We start from the raw sequence: 18,811 nt of genomic DNA, 5'->3' as shown, positions 1-18,811 counted from the left end.
GGTTTCTTGAATGTGTTAGACGACAGAGTGGCAGATATAGGGTGTTTTGGTCGAGGTGGTGTGAGAAGTGAGAGGGTCAAGGAGAATGATTTGATAAACAGAGAAGAGGTAGTGAAAGGTGAAGGCCGGCAAGGTGGCGGGTTTGGATGGTACTGCAGTGGAATTTATCAAAAAAGGGGGAGACTGTGTTGTTGACTAGTTGGTGAAGATATTCAATGTATGTATTGCTCACAGTGAAGTGCCTGAGGATTGGCGGAATGCATGCATAGTGCCACTGTACAAAGGCAAAGGGGATAAAGGTGAATGTTCAAATTAAAGAGATATAAGTTTGTTGAGTATTCCAAGAAAATTATATGGGAGGGCAATGATTTGAGAAGGTGAAGGCATGTACAGAGCATCAAACTGGGGAAGAGCAATGTGGTTTCAGAAGTGGTAGAGGATGTGTGGATCAGGTGTTTGCTTTGAGGAATGTATGTGAGAAATACTTAGAAAAACAAATAGATTTATATGTAGCATTTATGGACCTGGAGAAGGCATATGATAGAGTTGACAGAGATGTTCTGTGGAAGGTTATTTTTATTATACTTTGTCGCTGTCTCCCGCGTTTGCGAGGTAGCGCAAGGAAACAGACGAAAGAAATGGCCCAACCCCCCTCCCATACACATGTATATACATACGTCCACACACGCAAATATACATACCTACACAGCTTTCCATGCTTTACCCCAGACGCTTCACATGCCTTGCTTCAATCCACTGACAGCACGTCAACCCCAGTATACCACATCGCTCCAATGCACTCTATTCCTTGCCCTCCTTTCACCCTCCTGCATGTTCAGGCCCCGATCACACAAAATCTTTTTCACTCCATCTTTCCACCTCCAATTTGGTCTCCCTCTTCTCCTTGTTCCCTCCACCTCCGACACATATATCCTCTTGGTCAATCTTTCCTCACTCATCCTCTCCATGTGCCCAAACCACTTCAAAACACCCTCTTCTGCTCTCTCAACCACGCTCTTTTTATTTCCACACATCTCTCTTACCCTTACGTTACTCACTCGATCAAACCACCTCACACCACACATTGTCCTCAAACATCTCATTTCCAGCACATCCATCCTCCTGCGCACAACTCTATCCATAGCCCACGCCTCGCAACCATACAACATTGTTGAAACCACTATTCCTTCAAACATACCCATTTTTGCTTTCTGAGATAATGTTCTCGACTTCCACACATTCTTCAAGGCCCCCACGATTTTCGCCCCCTCCCCCACCCTATGATCCACTTCCGCTTCCATGGTTCCATCCGCTGACAGATCCACTCCCAGATATCTAAAACACTTCACTTCCTCCAGTTTTTCTCCATTCAAACTCACCTCCCAATTGACTTGACCCTCAACCCTACTGTACCTAATAACCTTGCTCTTATTCACATTTACTCTTAACTTTCTTCTTCCACACACTTTTCCAAACTCAGTCACCAGCTTCTGCAGTTTCTCACATGAATCAGCCACCAGCGCTGTATCATCAGCGAACAACAACTGACTCACTTCCCAAGCTCTCTCATCCCCAACAGACTTCATACTTGCCCCTCTTTCCAAAACTCTTGCATTTACCTCCCTAACAACCCCATCCATAAACAAATTAAACAACCATGGAGACATCACACACCCCTGCCTGCAAACCTACATTCACTGAGAACCAATCACTTTCCTCTCTTCCTACACGTACACATGCCTTACATCCTCGATAAAAACTTTTCACTGCTTCTAACAACTTGCCTCCCACACAATATATTCTTAATACCTTCCACAGAGCATCTCTATCAACTCTATCATATGCCTTCTCCAGATCCATAAATGCTACATACAAATCCATTTGCTTTTCTAAGTATTTCTCACATACATTCTTCAAAGCAAACACCTGATCCACACATCCTCTACCACTTCTGAAACCACACTGCTCTTCCCCAATCTGATGCTCTGTACATGCCTTCACCCTCTCAATCAATACCCTCCCATATAATTTACCAGGAATACTCAACAAACTTATACCTCTGTAATTTGAGCACTCACTCTTATCCCCTTTGCCTTTGTACAATGGCACTATGCACGCATTCCGCCAATCCTCAGGCACCTCACCATGAGTCATACATACATTAAATAACCTTACCAACCAGTCAACAATACAGTCACCCCCTTTTTTAATAAATTCCACTGCAATACCATCCAAACCTGCTGCCTTGCCGGCTTTCATCTTCCGCAAAGCTTTCACTACCTCTTCTCTGTTTACCAAATCATTTTCCCTAACCCTCTCACTTTGTACACCACCTCGACCAAAACACCCTATATCTGCCACTCTATCATCAAACACATTCAACAAACCTTCAAAATACTCACTCCATCTCCTTCTCACATCACCACTACTTGTTATCACCTCCCCATTTGCGCCCTTCACTGAAGTTCCCATTTGCTCCCTTGTCTTACGCACTTTATTTACCTCCTTCCAGAACATCTTTTTATTCTCCCTAAAATTTAATGATACTCTCTCACCCCAACTCTCATTTGCCCTTTTTTTCACCTCTTGCACCTTTCTCTTGACCTCCTGTCTCTTTCTTTTATACATCTCCCACTCAATTGCATTTTTTCCCTGCAAAAATCGTCCAAATGCCTCTCTCTTCTCTTTCACTAATACTCTTACTTCTTCATCCCACCACTCACTACCCTTTCTAATCAACCCACCTCCCACTCTTCTCATGCCACAAGCATCTTTTGCGCAATCCATCACTGATTCCCTAAATACATCCCATTCCTCCCCCACTCCCCTTACTTCCATTGTTCTCACCTTTTTCCATTCTGTACTCAGTCTCTCCTGGTACTTCCTCACACAGGTCTCCTTCTCAAGCTCACTTACTGTCACCACCCTCTTCACCCCAACATTCACTCTTCTTTTCTGAAAACCCATACAAATCTTCACCTTAGCCTCCACAAGATAATGATCAGACATCCCTCCAGTTGCACCTCTCAGCACATTAACATCCAAAAGTCTCTCTTTCGCACGCCTGTCAATTGACACGTAATCCAATAACGCTCTCTGGCCATCTCTCCTACTTATATAAGTATACTTATGTATATCTCGCTTTTTAAACCAGGTATTCCCAATCATCAGTCCTTTTTCAGCACATAAATCTACAAGCTCTTCACCATTTCCATTTACAACACTGAACACCCCATGTATACCAATTATTCCCTCAACTGCCACATTACTCACCTTTGCATTCAAATCACCCATCACTATGACCCGGTCTCGTGCATCAAAACCACTAACACACTCATTCAGCTGCTCCTAAAACACTTGCCTCTCTTGATCTTTCTTCTCATGCCCAGGTGCATATGCACCAATAATCACCCACCTCTCTCCATCAACTTTCAGTTTTACCCATATTAATCGAGAATTTACTTTCTTACACTCTATCACATACTCCTACAACTCCTGTTTCAGGAGTATTGCTACTCCTTCCCTTGCTCTTGTCCTCTCACCAACCCCTGACTTTACTCCCCAGACATTCCCAAACCACTCTTCCCCTTTACCCTTGAGCTTCGTTTCACTCAGAGCCAAAACATCCAGGTTCCTTTCCTCAAACATACTACCTATCTCTCCTTTTTTCACATCTTGGTTACATCCACACACATTTAGGCACCCCACTCTGAGCCTTCGAGGAGGATGAGCACTCCCCGCGTGACTCCTTCTTCTGTTTCCCATTTTAGAAAATTAATACAAGGAGGGGAGGATTTCTGGCCCCCCGCTCCCGTCCCCTCTAGTCGCTTTCTACGACACGCGAGGAATACGTGGGAAGTATTCTTTCACCCCTATCCCCAGGGATAATATACATATTATATACATATACACATACACACACATACACATACATACGCACATATACACACACACACACATACATATATATACATATGAGAAATGTAAGAAACAATTTAGAAAACTGAAACTTCTAGCTTGAAATGAATGAAAAAAAAGAATGTCACATAATGGTTCAACCTCTGGCTATGGAAAAAAGGAAATGTATAATTCATTTACACAAACGTCAATACCTGTGGAAGGTATTAAGAGTATATGGTGTGGGAGGCAAGTTGCTAGAAGCAGTGAAAAGTTTTTATCGAGGATGTAAGGCATGTGTAAGGGTAGGAAGAGAGGAAAGTGATTGGTTCTCAGTGAATGTAGGTTTGCGGCAGGGGTGTGTGATGTCTCCATGGTTGTTTAATTTGTTTATGGATGGTGTTGTTAGGGAGGTGAATGCAAGAGTTTTGGAAAGAGGGATAAGTATGAAGTCTGTTGTGGATGAGAGAGCTTGGGAAGTCAGTTGCTGTTTGCTGATGATACAGCGTTGGTGGCTGATTCATGTGAGAAACTGCGGAAGCTGGTGACTGAGTTTGGTAAAGTGTGTGAAAGAAGAAAGTTAAGAGTAAATGTGAATAAGAGCAAGGTTATTAGGTACAGTAGGGTTGAGGGTCAAGTCAATTGGGAGGTAAGTTTGAATGGAGAAAAACTGGAGGAAGTAAAGTGTTTTAGATATCTGGGAGTGGATCTGGCAGCGGATGGAACCATGGAAGCGGAAGTGGATCATAGGGTAGGGGAGGGGGCGGAAATCCTGGGAGCCTTGAAGAATGTGTGGAAGTCAAGAACATTATATCAGAAAGCAAAAATGGGTATGTTTGAAGGAATAGTGGTTCCAACAATGTTGTATGGTTGCGAGGCGTGGGCTATGGATAGAGTTGTGCGCAGGAGGATGGATGTGCTGGAAATGAGATGTTTGAGGACAATGTGTGGTGTGAGGTGGTTTGATCGAGTAAGTAACGTAAGGGTAAGAGAGATGTGTGGAAATAAAAAGAGCGTGGTTGAGAGAGCAGAAGAGGGTGTTTTGAAATGGTTTGGGCACATGGAGAGAATGAGTGAGGAAAGATTGACCAAGAGGATATATGTGTCGGAGGTGGAGGGAACGAGGAGAAGTGGGAGACCAAATTGGAGGTGGAAAGATGGAGTGAAAAAGATTTTGCGTGATCGGGGCCTGAACATGCACTAGGGTGAAAGGAGGGCAAGGAATAGAGTGAATTGGATCGATGTGGTATACCGGGGTTGACGTGCTGTCAGTGGATTGAGTCAGGGCATGTGAAGCGTCTGGGGTAAACCATGGAAAGCTGTGTAGGTATGTATATTTGCGTGTGTGCACGTGTATGTATATACATGTGTATGGGGGTGGGTTGGGCCATTTCTTTCGTCTGTTTCCTTGCGCTACCTCGCAAACGCGGGAGACAGCAACAAAGCAAAAAAAAAAAAAAAAAAACATATTCATTTATTTATTTATTTATTTTGCTTTGTCGCAGTCTCCCGCGTTTGCGAGGTAGCGCAAGGAAACAGACGAAAGAAATGGCCCAACCCACCCCCATACACATGTATATACATACACGTCCACACACGCAAAAATACATACCTATACATCTCAATGTACACATATATAGACACACACATACATATACATATATATACATGTATATAATTCATACTGTCTGCCTTTATTTATTCTCATTGCCACCTTGCCACATATGGAATAACATCCCCCCTCCCCCCTCGTGTGTGCAGGGTAGCGCTAGGAAAAGACAACAAAGGCCCCATTCGTTCACACTCAGTCTCTAGCTGTCATGTAATAATGAACCGAAACCACAGCTCCCTTTCCATATCCAGGACCCACACAACTTTCCATGGTTTACCACAGATGCTTCACATGCCTTGGTTCAATCCATTGACAGCATGTCGACCCCAGAATACCACATCATTCCAATTCACTCTATTCTTTGCACGCCTTTCACCCTCCTGCATGTTTAGGCAACGATCACTCAAAATCTTTTTCAATCCATCTTTCCACCTTCCAATTTGGTCTCCCACTTCTCCTCGTTCCCTCCACCTCTAATACATATGTCCTCATGGTCAAACTTTCATCACTCATTCTCTCCATGTGCCCAAACCATTTCAAAACACCCTCTTCTGCTCTCTCAACCACACTCTTTTTATTTCCACACATCTCTCTTACCCTATTATTACTTACTCGATCAAACCACCTCACACCACATACTGTCCTCAAACATCTCATTTCCAGCACATCCACCCTCCTCCGCACAACCCTATCCACAGCCCACGCCTCGCAACCATAAAATATTGTTGGAACCACTATCCTTCAAACATACCCATTTTTGCTTTCCGAGATAATGTTCTCGACTTCCAAACATTCTTCAAGGCTCCCAGAATTTTTGCCCCCTCCCCCACCCTATGATACACTTCCCCTTCCATGGTTTCATCCACTGCCAGATCCACTCCCAGATATCTAAAACACTTTACTTCCTCCAGTTTTTCTCCATTCAAACTTACCTCCCAATTGACTTGACCCTCAACCCTACTGTACCTAATAACCTTGCTCTTATTCACATTTACTCTTAACTTTCTTCTTTCACACATTTTACCAAACTCAGTCACCAGCTTCTGCAGTTTCTCACATGAATCAGCCACCAGCGCTGTATCATCAGCAAACAACAACTGACTCACTTCCCAAGCTCTCTCATCCATAACAGACCGCATACTTGCCCTCTCTTTCCAAAACTCTTGCATTTACCTCCCTAAAAACACCATCCATAAACAAATTAAACAGCCATGGAGACATCACACACCCCTGCCACAAACCTACATTCACTGAGAACCAATCACTTTCCTCTCTTCCTACACGTACACATGCCTTATATCATAAATAAATACTTTTCACTGCTTCTAACAACTTGCCTCCCACACCATATATTCTTAATACCTTCCACAGAGCATCTCTATCAACTCTATCATATGTCTTCTCCAGATCCATAAATGCTACATACAAATCCATTTGCTTTTCTAAGTATTTCTCACATACATTCCTCAAAGCAAACACCTGATCCACACATCCTCTACCACTTCTGAAACCACACTGCTCTTCTCCAATCTGATGCTCTGTACATGCCTTCACCCTCTCAATCAATACCCTCCCATATAATTTACCAGGAATACTTAACAAACTTATACCTCTGTAATTTGAGCACTCACTCTTATCCCCTTTGCCTCTGTACAATGGCACTATGCACGCATTCCGCCAATCCTCAGGCACCTCACCATGAGTCATACATACATTAAATAACCTTACCAACTAGTCAACAATACAGTCACCCCCTTTTTTAATAGATTCCACTGCAATACCATCCAAACCTGCTGCCTTGCTGGTTTTCATCTTCTGCAAAGCTTTTACTACCTTTTCTCTGTTTACCAAATCATTTTCCCTAACCCTCTCACTTTGTACACCACCTCGACCAAAACACCCTATATCTGCCACTCTATCATCAAACACATTCAACAAACCTTCAAAATACTCACTCCATCTCCTTCTCACATCACCACTACTTGTTATCACCTCCCCATATATATATATATATATTTATTTTATTTATATTTATTTTGCTTTGTCGCTGTCTCCCGCGTTTGCGAGGTAGCACAAGCAAACAGACGAAAGAAATGGCCCAACCCACCCCCATACACATGTATATACATACACGTCCACACACGCAAATATACATACCTATACATCTCAATGTACACATATATATACACACACAGACACATACATATATACCCATGCATACAATTCACACTGTCTGCCTTTATTCATTCCCATCGCCACCGCACCACACATGGACTACCATCCCCCTACCCCCTGATGTGTGCGAGGTAGCGCTAGGAAAAGACAAGGGAGCAAATGGGAACTTCAGTGAAGGGTGCTAATGGGGAGGTGGTAACAAGTAGTGGTGATGTGAGAAGGAGATGGAGTGAGTATTTTGAAGGTTTGTTGAATGTGTTTGATGATAGAGTGGCAGATATAGGGTGTTTTGGTCGAGGTGGTGTACAAAGTGAGAGGGTTAGGGAAAATGATTTGGTAAACAGAGAAAAGGTAGTAAAAGCTTTGCAGAAGATGAAAACCAGCAAGGCAGCAGGTTTGGATGGTATTGCAGTGGAATCTATTAAAAAAGGGGGTGACTGTATTGTTGACTAGTTGGTAAGGTTATTTAATGTATGTATGACTCATGGTGAGGTGCCTGAGGATTGGTGGAATGCGTGCATAGTGCCATTGTACAAAGGCAAAGGGGATAAGAGTGAGTGCTCAAAATACAGAGGTATAAGTTTGTTGAGTATTCCTGGTAAATTATATGGGAGGGTATTGATTGAGAGGGTGAAGGCATGTACAGAGCATCAGATTGGGGAAGAGCAGTGTGGTTTCAGAAGTGGTAGAGGATGTGTGGATCAGGTGTTTGCTTTGAAGAATGTATGTGAGAAATACTTAGAAAAGCAAATGGATTTGTATGTAGCATTTATGGATCTGGAGAAGACATATGATAGAGTTGATAGAGATGCTCTGTGGAAGGTATTAAGAATATATGGTGTGGGAGGAAAGTTGTTAGAAGCAGTGAAAAGTTTTATCGAGGATGTAAGGCATGTGTACGTGTAGGAAGAGGAAAGTGATTGGTTCTCAGTGAATGTAGCTTTGCGGCAGGGGTGTGTGATGTCTCCATGGTTGTTTAATTTGTTTATGGATGGGGTTGTTAGGGAGGTAAATGCAAGAGTTTTGGAAAGAGGGGCAAGTATGAAGTCTGTTGGGGATGAGAGAGCTTGGGAAGTGAGTCAGTTGTTGTTCGCTGATGATACAGCGCTGGTGGCTGATTCATGTGAGAAACTGCAGAAGCTGGTGACTGAGTTTGGAAAAGTGTGTGGAAGAAGAAAGTTAAGAGTAAATGTGAATAAGAGCAAGGTTATTAGGTACAGTAGGGTTGAGGGTCAAGTCAATTGGGAGGTGAGTTTGAATGGAGAAAAACTGGAGGAAGTGAAGTGTTTTAGATATCTGGGAGTGGATCTGGCAGCGGATGGAACCATGGAAGCGGAAGTGGATCATAGGGTGGGGGAGGGGGCGAAAATCCTGGGGGCCTTGAAGAATGTGTGGAAGTCGAGAACATTATCTCGGAAAGCAAAAATGGGTATGTTTGAAGGAATAGTGGTTCCAACAATGTTGTATGGTTGCGAGGCGTGGGCTATGGATAGAGTTGTGCGCAGGAGGATGGATGTGCTGGAAATGAGATGTTTGAGGACAATGTGTGGTGTGAGGTGGTTTGATCGAGTGAGTAACGTAAGGGTAAGAGAGATGTGTGGAAATAAAAAGAGCGTGGTTGAGAGAGCAGAAGAGGGTGTTTTGAAGTGGTTTGGGCACATGGAGAGGATGAGTGAGGAAAGATTGACCAAGAGGATATATGTGTCGGAGGTGGAGGGAACAAGGAGAAGAGGGAGACCAAATTGGAGGTGGAAAGATGGAGTGAAAAAGATTTTGTGTGATCGGGGCCTGAACATGGAGGAGGGTGAAAGGAGGGCAAGGAATAGAGTGAATTGGAGCGATGTGGTATACCGGGGTTGACGTGCTGTCAGTGGATTGAAGCAAGGCATGTGAAGCGTCTGGGGTAAACCATGGAAAGCTGTGTAGGTATGTATATTTGCGTGTGTGGACGTATGTATATACATGTGTATGGGGGTGGGTTGGGCCATTTCTTTCGTCTGTTTCCTTGCGCTACCTCGCAAACGCGGGAGACAGCGACAAAGTATAAAAAAAAAAAAAAAAATATATATAACTGTGTGGAAGTTGAGAACATTATCTTGGAAAGCAAAAATGGGTATGTTTGAAGGAGTGGGTCCAACAATGTTGTATGGTTGCGAGGTGTGGGCTATGGATAGAGTTGTGCGCAGGAGGGTGGATGTGCTGGAAATGAGATGTTTGAGGACAATGTGTGGTGTGAGGTGGTTTGATCGAGTAAGTAATGTAAGGGTAAGAGAGATGTGTGGAAATAAAAAGAGCGTGGTTGAGAGAGCAGAAGAGGGTGTTTTGAAATGGTTTGGGCACATGGAGAGAATGAGTGAGGAAAGATTGACCAAGAGGATATATGTGTCGGAGGTGGAGGGAACAAGGAGAAGTGGGAGACCAAATTGGAGGTGGAAAGATGGAGTGAAAAAGATTTTGAGTGATCGGGGCCTGAACATGCAGGAGGGTGAAAAGTGGGCAAGGAATAGAGTGAATTGGATCGATGTGGTATACCGGGGTTGACGTGCTGTCAGTGGATTGAATCAGGGCATGTGAAGCATCTGGGGTAAACCATGGAAAGCTGTGTGGGGCCTGGATGTGGAAACGGAGCTGTGGTTTCGGGCATTATTGCATGACAGCTAGAGACTGAGTGTGAACGAATGAGGCCTTTGTTGTCTTTTCCTAGCGCTACCCCGCTCACATGAGGGGGGGAGGGGGATGGTATTCCATGTGTGGCGAGGTGGCAATGGGAAAGAATAAAGGCAGACAGTTTGAATTGTGTGCATGGGTATTTATGTATGTGTCTGTGTGTGTATATATATGTGTACAATGAGATGCATAGGTATGTATATTTGCATGTGTGGACGTGTATGTATGTACATGTGTATGGGGGTGGGTTGGGACATTTCTTTCGTCTGTTTCCTTGCGCTACCTTGCAAACGCGGGACACAGCGACAAAGCAAAATAAATATAAATAAAATAAATATATACATATATATATATATATATTTTCTTTTCATACTATTCGCCATTTCCCGCATTAGCGAGGTAGCGTTGAGAACAGAGGACTGGGCCTTTGAGGGAATATCCTCACCTGGCCCCCTTCTCTGTTCCCTCTTTTGGAAAATTAAAAAAAAAGCGAGAGGGGAGGATTTCCAGCCACCCGCTCCCTCCCCTTTTAGTCGCCTTCTACGACATGCAGGGAATACGTGGGAAGTATTCTTTCTCCCCTATCCCCAGGTACAGTAGGGTTGAGGGTCAAGTCAATTGGGAGGTGAGTTTGAATGGAGAAAAACTGGAGGAAGTGAAGTGTTTTAGATATCTGGGAGTGGATCTGGCAGCGGATGGAACCATGGAAGCGGAAGTGGATCATAGGGTGGGGGAGGGGGCGAAAATTTTGGGAGCCTTGAAAAATGTGTGGAAGTCGAGAACATTATCTCGGAAAGCAAAAATGGGTATGTTTGAGGGAATGGTGGTTCCAACAATGTTGTATGGTTGCGAGGCGTGGGCTATGGATAGAGTTGTGCGCAGGAGGATGGATGTGCTGGAAATGAGATGTTTGAGGACAATGTGTGGTGTGAGGTGGTTTGATCGAGTAAGTAACGTAAGGGTAAGAGAGATGTGTGGAAATAAAAAGAGCGTGGTTGAGAGAGCAGAAGAGGGTGTTTTGAAATGGTTTGGGCACATGGAGAGAATGAGTGAGGAAAGATTGACCAAGAGGATATATGTGTCGGAGGTGGAGGGAACGAGGAGAAGAGGGAGACCAAATTGGAGGTGGAAAGATGGAGTGAAAAAGATTTTGTGTGATCGGGGCCTGAACATGCAGGAGGGTGAAAGGAGGGCAAGGAATAGAGTGAATTGGAGCGATGTGGTATACAGGGGTTGACGTGCTGTCAGTGGATTGAATCAAGGCATGTGAAGCGTCTGGGGTAAACCATGGAAAGCTGTGTAGGTATGTATATTTGCGTGTGTGGACGTGTGTATGTACATGTGTATGGGGGGGGGTTGGGCCATTTCTTTCGTCTGTTTCCTTGCGCTACCTCGCAAACGCGGGAGACAGCGACAAAGTATAAAAAAAAAAAAAAAAAAAAAAAAAAAAAAAAAAAAAAAAATATATATATATATATATATATATATATATATATATATAAGTGTGGAAGCAAAAGATGCTTGTGGCATGAGAAGAGTGGGAGGTGGGTTGATTAGAAAGGGTAGTGAGTGGTGGGATGAAGAAGTAAGAGTATTAGTGAAAGAGAAGAGAGAGGCATTTGGACGATTTTTGCAGGGAAAAAATGCAATTGAGTGGGAGATGTATAAAAGAAAGAGACACGAGGTCAAGAGAAAGGTGCAAGAGATGAAAAAAAGGGCAAATGAGAGTTGGGGTGAGAAAGTATCATTAAATTTTAGGGAGAATAAAAAGATGTTCTGGAAGGAGGTAAATAAAGTGCGTAAGACAAGGGAGCAAATGGGAACTTCAGTGAAGGGCGCAAATGGGGAGGTGATAACAAGTAGTGGTGATGTGAGAAGGAGATGGAGTGAGTATTTTGAAGGTTTGTTGAATGTGTTTGATGATAGAGTGGCAGATATAGGGTGTTTTGGTCGAGGTGGTGTGCAAAGTGAGAGGGTTAGGGAAAATGATTTGGTAAACAGAGAAGAGGTAGTGAAAGCTTTGCAGAAGATGAAAGCCGGCAAGGCAGTAGGTTTGGATGGTATTGCAGTGGAATTTATTAAAAAAGGGGGTGACTGTATTGTTGACTGGTTGGTAAGGTTATTTAATGTATGTATGACTCATGGTGAGGTGCCTGAGGATTGGCGGAATGCGTGCATAGTGCCATTGTACAAAGGCAAAGGGGATAAGAGTGAGTGCTCAAATTACAGAGGTATAAGTTTGTTGAGTATTCCTGGTAAATTATATGGGAGGGTATTGATTGAGAGGGTGAAGGCATGTACAGAGCATCAGATTGGGGAAGAGCAGTGTGGTTTCAGAAGTGGTAGAGGATGTGTGGATCAGGTGTTTGCTATGAAGAATGTATATGAGAAATACTTAGAAAAGCAAATGGATTTGTATGTAGAATTTATGGATCTGGAGAAGGCATATGATAGAGTTGATAGAGATGCTCTGTGGAAGGTATTAAGAATATATGGTGTGGGAGGAAATTTGTTAGAAGCAGTGAAAAGTTTTTATCGAGGATGTAAGGCATGTGTACGTGTAGGAAGAGAGGAAAGTGATTGGTTCTCAGTGAATGTAGGTTTGCGGCAGGGGTGTGTGATGTCTCCATGGTTGTTTAATTTGTTTATGGATGGGGTTGTTAGGGAGGTAAATGCAAGAGTTTTGGAAAGAGGGGCAAGTATGAAGTCTGTTGGGGATGAGAGAGCTTGGGAAGTGAGTCAGTTGTTGTTCGCTGATGATACAGCGCTGGTGGCTGATTCATGTGAGAAACTGCAGAAGCTGGTGACTGAGTTTGGTAAAGTGTGTGAAAGAAGAAAGTTAAGAGTAAATGTGAATAAGAGCAAGGTTATTAGGTACAGTAGGGTTGAGGGTCAAGTCAATTGGGAGGTGAGTTTGAATGGAGAAAAACTGGAGGATGTGAAGCGTTTTAGATATCTGCGAGTGGATCTGGCAGCGGATGGAACCATGGAAGCGGAAGTGGATCATAAGGTGGGGGAGGGGGCGAAAATTCTGGGGGCCTTGAAGAATGTGTGGAAGTCAAGAACATTATCTCGGAAAGCAAAATTGGGTATGTTTGAAGGAATAGTGGTTCCAACAATGTTGTATGGTTGCGAGGCGTGGGCTATGGATAGAGTTGTGCGCAGGAGGATGGATGTGCTGGAAATGAGATGTTTGAGGACAATGTGTGGTGTGAGGTGGTTTGATCGAGTGAGTAACATAAGGGTAAGAGAGATGTGTGGAAATAAAAAGAGCGTGGTTGAGAGAGCAGAAGAGGGTGTTTTGAAGTGGTTTGGGCACATGGAGAGAATGAGTGAGGAAAGATTGACCAAGAGGATATATGTGTAGGAGGTGGAGGGAACGAGGAGAAGAGGGAGACCAAATTGGAGGTGGAAAGATGGAGTGAAAAAGATTTTGTGTGATCGGGGCTGAACATGCAGGAGGGTGAAAGGAGGGCAAGGAATAGAGTGAATTGGAGCGATGTGGTATACCAGGGTTGACGTGCTGTCAGTGGATTGAATCAAGGCATGTGAAGCGTCTGGGGTAAACCATGGAAAGCTGTGTAGGTATGTATATTTGCGTGTGTGGACGTATGTATATACATGTATATGGGGGGGGTTGGGCCATTTCTTTCGTCTGTTTCCTTGCGCTACCTCGCAAATGCGGGGACAGAAAAAAAAAAAAAAAAAAAAAAAAAAAAAAAAAAAAAAAAAAAAAAAAAAAAAAAAAAAAAAAAAAAAAAAAAAAAAAAAAAAAAAAAAAAAAAAAAAAAAAAAAAAAAAAAAAAAAAAAAAAAAAAAAAAAAAAAAAAAAAAAAAAAAAAAAAAAAAAAAAAAAAAAAAAAAAAAAAAAAAAAAAAAAAAAAAAAAAAAAAAAAAAAAAAAAAAAAAAAAAAAAAAAAAAAAAAAAAAAAAAAAAAAAAAAAAAAAAAAAAAAAAAAAAAAAAAAAAAAAAAAAAAAAAAAAAAAAAAAAAAAAAAAAAAAAAAAAAAAAAATCAAATGGGGGGTAAGTTTGAATGGAGAGAAACTGGAGGAAGTAAAGTGTTTTAGATATCTGGGAGTGGATCTGGCAGCAGATGGAACCATGGAAGCGGAAGTGAATCATAGGGTGGGGGAGGGGGCAAAAATCCTGGGAGTCTTGAAGAATGTTTGAAAGTCGAGAACATTATTTCGGAAAGTAAAAATGGGTATGTTTGAAGGAATAATGGTTCCAGTAATGCTGTATGGTTGCGAGGCATGGGCTATGGATAGAGTTGTGTGCAGGAGGGTGGATGTGCTGGAAATGAGATGTTTGAGGACAATATGTGGTGTGAGGTGGTTTGATCGAGTAAGTAATGTAAGAGTAAGAGAGATGTGTGAAAATAAAAAGAGCTTGGTTGAGAGAGCAGAAGAGGGTGTTTTGAAATGGTTTGGTCACATGGAGAGAATGAGTGAGGAAAGATTGACCAAGAGGATATATGTGTCGGAGGTGGAGGCAAAGAGGAGAAGTGGGGAACCAAACTGGAGGTGGAAAGATGGAGTGAAAAAGATTTTGTATGATCGGAGCCTGAACATGCAGGAGTGTGAAAGGCGGGCAAGGAATAGAGTTAATTGGAACGATGTGGTATACCGGGGTCGACGTGCTGTCAGTGGATTGAATCAGGGCATGTGAAGCGTCTGGGGTAAACCATGGAAAGTTGTGTGGGGCCTGGATGTGGAAAGGGAGCTGTGGTTTCGGGCATTATTGCGTGACAGCTGGAGACTGAATGTGAACGAATGGGGCCTTTGTTTTCTTTTCCTAGTGCTACCTCGCACACATGAGGGGGGAGGGGGATGGTATTCCATGTGTGGCGAGGTGGCGATGGGAATGAATAGGGGCAGACAGTGTGAATTGTTTGCATGAGTATATATGTATGTGTCTGTGTGTGTATATATATGTGTACATTGAGATGTATAGGTATGTATATTTGCGTGTGTGGGCGTGTGTGTGTGTACATTGTGTATGGGGGTGGGTTGTGCCATTTCTTTCATCTGTTTCCTTGCGCTATCTCGCAAACGCGGGAAACGCAGGGAAAAAATGCAATTGAGTGGGAGACATATAAAAGAAAGAGACAGGAGGTCAAGAGAAAGGTGCAAGAGGTGAAAAAAAGGGCAAATGAGAGTTGGGGTGAGAGAGTATCATTAAATTTTAGGGAGAATAAAAAGATGTTCTGGAAGGAGGTAAATAAAGTGCGTAAGACAAGGGAGCAAATGGGAACTTCAGTGAAGGGCGCTAATGGGGAGGTGATAACAAGTAGTGGTGATGTGAGAAGGAGATGGAGTGAGTATTTTGAAGGTTTGTTGAATGTGTTTGATGATAGAGTGGCAGATATAGGGTGTTTTGGTCGAGGTGGTGTGCAAAGTGCGAGGGTTAGGGAAAATGACTTGGTAAACAGAGAAGAGGTAGTAAAAGCTTTGCGGAAGATGAAAGCCGGCAAGGCAGTAGGTTTGGATGGTATTGCAGTGGAATTTATCAAAAAAGGGGGTGACTGTATTGTTGACTGGTTGGTAAGGTTATTTAATGTATGTATGACTCATGGTGAGGTGCCTGAGGATTGGCGGAATGCGTGATAGTGCCATTGTACAAAGGCAAAGGGGATAAGAGGGAGTGCTCAAATTACAGAGGTATAAGTTTGTTGAGTATTCCTGGTAAATTATATGGGAGGGTATTGATTGAGAGGGTGAAGGCATGTACAGAGCATCAGATTGGGGAAGAGCAGTGTGGTTTCAGAAGTGGTAGAGGATGTGTGGATCAGGTGTTTGCTTTGAAGAATGTATGTGAGAAATACTTAGAAAAGCAAATGGATTTGTATGTAGCATTTATGGATCTGGAGAAGGCATATGATAGAGTTGATAGAGATGCTCTGTGGAAGGTATTAAGAATATATGGTGTGGGAGGCAAGTTGTTAGAAGCAGTGAAAAGTTTTTATCGAGGATGTAAGGCATGTGTACGTGTAGGAAGAGAGGAAAGTGATTGGTTCTCAGTGAATGTAGGTTTGTGGCAGGGGTGTGTGATGTCTCCATGGTTGTTTAATTTGTTTATGGATGGGGTTGTTAGGGAGGTGAATGCAAGAGTTTTGGAAAGAGGGGCAAGTATGAAGTCTGTTGGGGATGTGAGAGCTTGGGAAGTGAGTCAGTTGTTGTTCGCTGATGATACAGCGCTGGTGGCTGATTCTTGTGAGAAACTGCAGAAGCTGGTGACTGAGTTTGGTAAAGTGTGTGAAAGAAGAAAGTTAAGAGTAAATGTGAATAAGAGCAAGGTTATTAGGTACAGTAGGGTGGAGGGTCAAGTCAATTGGGAGGTGAGTTTGAATGGAGAAAAATTGGAGGAAGTGAAGTGTTTTAGATATCTGGGAGTGGATCTGGCAGCGGATGGAACCATGGAAGCGGAAGTGGATCATAGGGTGGGGGAGGGGGCGAAAATTCTGGGAGCTTTGAAGAATGTGTGGAAGTCGAGAACATTATCTCGGAGAGCAAAAATGGGTATGTTTGAAGGAATAGTGGTTCCAACAATGTTGTATGGTTGCGAGGCGTTGACTATGGATAGAGTTGTGCGCAGGAGGATGGATGTGCTGGAAATGAGATGTTTGAGGACAATGTGTGGTGTGAGGTGGTTTGATCGAGTAAGTAACGTAAGGGTAAGAGAGATGTGTGGAAATAAAAAGAGCGTGGTTGAGAGAGCAGAAGAGGGTGTTTTGAAATGGTTTGGTCACATGGAGAGAATGAGTGAGGAAAGATTGACCAAGAGGATATATGTGTCGGAGGTGGAGGGAACGAGGAGAAGAGGGAGACCAAATTGGAGGTGGAAAGATGGAGTGAAAAAGATTTTGTGTGATCGGGGCCTGAACATGCAGGAGGATGAAAGGAGGGCAAGGAATAGAGTGAATTGGAGCGATGTGGTATACCGGGGTTGACATGCTGTCAGTGGATTGAATCAAGGCATGTGAAGCGTCTGGGGTAAACCATGGAAAGCTGTGTAGGTATGTATATTTTGCGTGTGTGGACGTATGTATATACATGTGTATGGGGGTGGGTTGGGCCATTTCTTTCGTCTGTTTCCTTGCGCTACCTCGCAAACGCGGGAGACAGCGACAAAGCAAAAAAAAATATATATATATATATTTTTTTTTTTTTTCTTTTTTTTTATATATATATATATATATATATATATATATATATATATATATATATATATATATATATTTATATGTATTTAAGAATACTTCCCACGCATTCCCTGCGTGTCGTAGAAGGCGACTAAAAGGGGAGGGAGCGGGGGGCTGGAAATCCTCCCCTCACGTTTTTTTTTAATTTTCCAAAAGAAGGAACAGAGGGGGCCAGGTGAGGATATTCCGAAAAAGGCCCAGTCCTCTGTTCTTAACGCTACCTCGCTAATGCGGGAAATGGCGAATAGTTTGAAAAAAAAAAAAAATATATATATATATATATATATATATATATATATATATATATATATATATATATATATATATATATTATCCCTGGGGATAGGGGAGAAAGAATACTTCCCACGTATTCCCTGCGTGTCGTAGAAGGCGACTAAAAGGGGAGGGAGCGGGTGGCTGGAAATCCCCCTTCTCCCCCTTTCCTTTATACAATGACACTAAACATGCATTCCATTAATTCTCAGGCATATCACCATGATCCATACAAACACTGAAAATCCTAACTAACCAATCAACAACAAAGTCATTACCTTATCTAAAGGATTTCATCTGCCATATCATCCATCCCAGCCACCTTGCCACTTTTTATCTTATGTAAGGCTTTCAAAACCTTTTCTCATTTCACCAAATCACTTTCCCTGACCGTCTGACTTTGCATATCTCACTGACCCAAAAACCCTGCATCTGCCACCTTATCAAATGCATTCAACAATCCTTCAAAATATTCACTCCATCTCCAATTAACCTCATCACTGCCTTTTACCACTTACCACTTGCCCCCCTTCACTGATGTTCCCATTTGTTCACTTGTTTCTCTGATAAGATTAACCTCTTTCCAAGAAATCTTATTCTCTAAGAGGTTTGCTGATAATCACTCACCCTGACTCTCATTTGCCCTCTTTTTCTTTTTTTTAGCCCCTGCAACTTCCTTTGACCTCCTGTTCTCTTTTGGACACCTCCTCATCATTCTGACTCCTTCCCACTAAGTACCACTTATACACTTCTCTTTTCTCTTTCACAAGCAACTTTACTTCATTATCCCATTACTCACTACCCCTTCTAACTTGCCCACTTCCTATCTTCCACATGCCACACACTTCTCTCACACATGCTAGTAATGCTTCTCAAAATACCTCCCTTTCTTCACGCACTTCCCTAAGCCATTCCACACCCAATCTCTCTTGGTATTTCTTCACACAAGTCTCTTTTCCAGGTTCACTTTCACCACCTTACAAT

At 42.7% G+C, this 18,811-nt stretch overlaps 1 protein-coding gene across 2 annotated transcripts in view; it reads right to left on the bottom strand.

Annotated features, from left to right (window-relative positions):
- Positions 1-18,811, bottom strand: part of LOC139760180 (TGF-beta-activated kinase 1 and MAP3K7-binding protein 1-like) — a 188,223-nt gene that overhangs the window by 33,947 nt on the left and 135,465 nt on the right. The window lies entirely within an intron of this gene.

This window comes from Panulirus ornatus, chromosome 35 (assembly GCF_036320965.1).
Source record: "Panulirus ornatus isolate Po-2019 chromosome 35, ASM3632096v1, whole genome shotgun sequence".
Lineage (NCBI taxonomy): Eukaryota > Metazoa > Arthropoda > Malacostraca > Decapoda > Palinuridae > Panulirus > Panulirus ornatus.
This window is presented reverse-complemented; position numbering and strand designations above follow the sequence as displayed.